Source organism: Helianthus annuus, chromosome 5, assembly GCF_002127325.2.
Source record: "Helianthus annuus cultivar XRQ/B chromosome 5, HanXRQr2.0-SUNRISE, whole genome shotgun sequence".
In the NCBI taxonomy this organism is placed as follows: Eukaryota; Viridiplantae; Streptophyta; class Magnoliopsida; order Asterales; family Asteraceae; genus Helianthus; species Helianthus annuus.
Genome location: NC_035437.2, coordinates 52,616,252 through 52,620,815, shown reverse-complemented (window position 1 = coordinate 52,620,815; position 4,564 = coordinate 52,616,252).

Genomic DNA, 4,564 nt, shown 5'->3' with positions numbered 1-4,564 from the left:
AGCATGAAAATGCAGCTTCTAAAGTTCAGCATGTAGATACTGCAAACAAAGAAAGTTGACAGAATGAAGAAGCTCACCAAGTAATATCCAATGTTTTGGAAAAAATGGAAACAGAAGGTAAAACATGCGATTTCAAGTTAACACATGCGAATTTATGTAAAAAAATTAGCATTTCCTATACACATGCGATACCTTAAATATACACATGCGATTTCATGCATACACTTGACATTTGATTTCGCATGCCATATCATGTATAGCATGCGATTTTCAATAATTTATATCTATAGGGGTACTGCAGCCAGATGATGAAGGATTGACAAATAAAGATGATGGAGGAGTGACAGACACCCTTATTGCAAACATTCAAACTGTCGAAACAGGTGTATACACTTACAAACCACCTATCAAAGGTAAAAAAAAAAAAACTCTTTATAATAGGAAAAAAATAAAAAAAACAAAATATTATAATTTTTACCTTACTCTGGCCTGCAGAAAGTGGTGAAAAAGAAACTGTTATCGAAGAATGGGGTTTACACTCCTAAAGGTATCTTTGAAAGCTTCTACAGGGGTCAGTACGTAGCATCAAACGGAATAGATGCATTTGTGGATGTTCTAAACCTTGAAGAGAAGAAGAGGGATAGAAAATCATCACCATACAGACTCTACTTGTTTAGCATAATGATGGTATGATTTTCTAAACATATTGGCATTTGAAATTAAAACAGAAAATGAATAATAAGTGATTTCACAAACTATTGTCATTTCGCATATGATATACATACACTTCGCATGTGAAAAATTTCACATATTATTTTGCATGTACTAATTTCGCATGTTTAAATACCTTTTAATACATTACTTAACTTTTATTCTAATTACATAACATACAGCCGGATATCATGTACAACGAGGAGAAATACACAAACGAGAAATGTCTAAACGTATTTGCCTCAAATTTTGAAGACATTATACTAAAATATGAGGTAAAAAACCTTGATTCGGTTGATTTGGTGTTTATTCCGGTACTTCAAGGGGACCACTTCTATGTCTTGTGCTTCCACTTGAAAACCGGCAAAATTGAGCTGATTGACAATTCAGCCGCTGAACAAGAGTTTAAGGATAGATACAAGGGGCTTCCAGACACACTAGTAATACAAAAACTTCTTCATATACATGTTATATTTTATGTAAAAGCTATTGACATAATGTTGCTATGTTACAGAGAAGGGTATTGGTTTTATACCTACAAAAGGCTTTAAAACCAACACCAGCTATAAAAGAACTTGAAACATCAGAGATAGAAAGAAAAGTGATGGATTGGAGGACGGAGAGTAACAACATACACTGTGGAGTGTTTACGATGCGTCACATAGAAACATACAAAGAAGAGAAAACACCATAGGTGACTGGGTTTGTGAACGAAAATGAAGTAAACAACAGACAGAATTCACAACTTCATCTCCTGAGGCACAGATATCTAAGTAAAATCATTCTATCCGAACACAATGTGCATCGTGAAAAAGTAATTAAATTGGCAAATGCTTTCGATAAAAGGCCAGACAAAGAAAAGTATATGAAAGATTTAGAGAAAATAATCCCAGATAGGTTGGGAGCATTTATTGTAAAGGACTAGTAAACTTGTTTGATGTTGGATTTCTGTTGAATATTTAGACTTGTTAGATAACATTAATGTTATTAATTTCGCATATATTATGTATAAAATCGCATGTTTGACATTGAATCGCTTAAAATATGCAAAATGGGGAATATAAACATGCGAAATCAAAAATCCATTCCATAACACAACATGCGAATTTAATGAAACATGCAAAACTTGAATGTTTTATTAAAATAAAGCACTAAATTAAACAAAGTTCATTCAAAAGATGAAAGAAACTCCATTTTCATCTTCATCGAGCATCTTAAGATAGTTATTGAATCCGCCAACTCTCTCAACTGCTTCTCGTCCCTCTCACCCAGATCAACCATGAACATAACAGCAATTTCTTGAAGACTACTCGCTTGCATCTGAGATAGCAAGTTCAGAATTTCTTGTCTTCTCTTCAAGTTTTCTGTTACACGAGAAATGTTGGTCTCTAACATCTCTTGACATGAGTGATCCTCTTGAATTTGTTCCTGAATCCTTTTTCTCAAAACCTGCTTAATACTTGATTCAGAAGAGGATGTTGGTAGGTCTGTCATTTTTAATAGGATGTTTGAAATGGTGATAAAAAGATAAACTTTATAATAAAAGAAAAAAGTACTGAAAAATTATTGATATGAATTATTGAAATCAATTATTGAACTGAACTATTTGATTTGAATAATTGAACTGAATTATAGAACACACTGTACGAAAATACATATAATTACTTTTAAAGCATGCGAAATATAGAGCTAAATATGTTAAATACTTTCTAGTCTGTGAAATGTACAATTTAAATATGTGAAATTAAATATTAAACTTCATTGTGTGCGCAATGTCCAAATTAAACATGTGAAATTATTCATATGATCCAAACTTAAAATACCTAGGATATGTTAAAAACAAAACATGCGATATTTAAAACAACACATGCGATATGATAAACTCAACAAATAAAACCGGAAGCATATCTTCAACCACGTTACAATCTAATAAAGTGAAAATACCTTCAAATCAAATAAAACCCAAACATCCTAAATGACGAATCCAACATTTTCGGAATCATCAATCTGTGTTCGGTACAGGAATCAATCAAAAACCCTAAAAATCGAATTGATACGAACAATAACTAGATGGATGGTTATGAAACAACTTGTAATCTGCTTCCTTGTTGATGGAATTCCCTGCTTAGCCCTCAGATGTTTGAACATAATGTCTGATATACCCTTATCTAATTAAATTGAATCAGGACACGTGTATGGCTATGGGCATCGCGTACATAATGTACGATTAGGGGATTTGTATCCTACACTTTACCTATATATATATATATATATATATATATATATATATATATATATATATATATATATATATATATATATGGTAGGGATATGGTAAAAAGTGTCTAAAATGTAAGAAGGGTAAGAAGTGTTTTAAACCATTGGATATTTGATCTAATGGTTGAGATCAATAGGGTATAAAAATGTAAATTATGTTTTAATTAGAGGGACCTTATGTAAAATTAAAGGGCAATCGTGTCTTTTTCAATGTTTGAAATATGGTAACCATATCATACACGACCAAAAAAACTCCTATATTTACTCCTTTTTCCTTAAATATAGAAATTAATGATTCACCTTAATTATAGGAGGTCTTTGGTTGCATATTCGTCATAGATTATCATAACGAGAACTGTAATCAGATTCATGGCATGGTGTTTTAAAACAACTGGATAATTTGACTATGATTCAAGTCATGGTGTTTTATCTGGAGACATTGTTCATGGCGTGGTGTTTTAAACATCTATGATTCAAGTCATGGTGTTTTATCTGGAGACATTGTTCATGGCGTGGTGTTTTAAACATCTATGATTCAAGTCACGGTGTTTTATCAAATACACAACATTCCCAGAACATCTATGATTCAAGTCATAGTGTTTTATCAATACAAAATATTCCCAGATTTTAAAACACCATGACTATGATTCAAGTCATGGTGTTTTATCTGGAATCCAAAAAACAGTGTAAATCATCAAACAAACAGAGGATTCAAGTCATGGTGTTTTATCTGTAATTCGAGTCAGATAAAACACCATGACTTGAATCATAGTTAATGTCTCCAGATGTTTAAAACACCATGCCATGAACAATGTCTCCAGATGTTTAAAACACCACGTCATAAACAATGTCTCCTGATAAAACACCATGACTTGAATCATAGTCAATGTCTCCAGATGTTTAAAACACTACGCCATGAACAATGTATCCAGATGTTTAAAACACCACGTCATGAACAATATATGATTAAAAGATGTTGCGATTAAAAGATGATGAAGAAGATAAAAGAATCAGATGTATAATGTTTCCTAAAATTTCTCCTAATTCAAAATTCGATTCATCCCTATAAAAACTCATCGCAAGTTTTTTTTTTTTTTTTGGCAGTTATCTTTGAAATCAATTAAATGATAAGAAAGTCAAATTACTAATATACCCTTTTGAATTAATTAGGATAAAGGACACTTGTCACTTCCAAATTATTTCTCACACTTCTTACAAAAGTCCCACTTTGTACTGGATCCTCTACCTATATATATATATATATATATTACGATCATAATATTTTAAAAGCTCCTCGCTATTAAGACAAATCGTGATAACTCCATGTAATGATTTTTCGTTAACATAGTGTATATGTCAATAACATTTATGGAAATATAAAAAAACATGTGCAAAAATCTACATATGTAAAAAAAGTCATGTAATTAAATACCCGTCAGTCTACATATGTGTAATTTACATGTGTGCTTAAATATATTTTTTTTATAAATTTCAATAAATGTTATTAGCATATAAAATATGTTACAAGGAGGTCTTACGAGTTCTCTCAACTTAGAGTGGTTCTCAAAGTATCCCC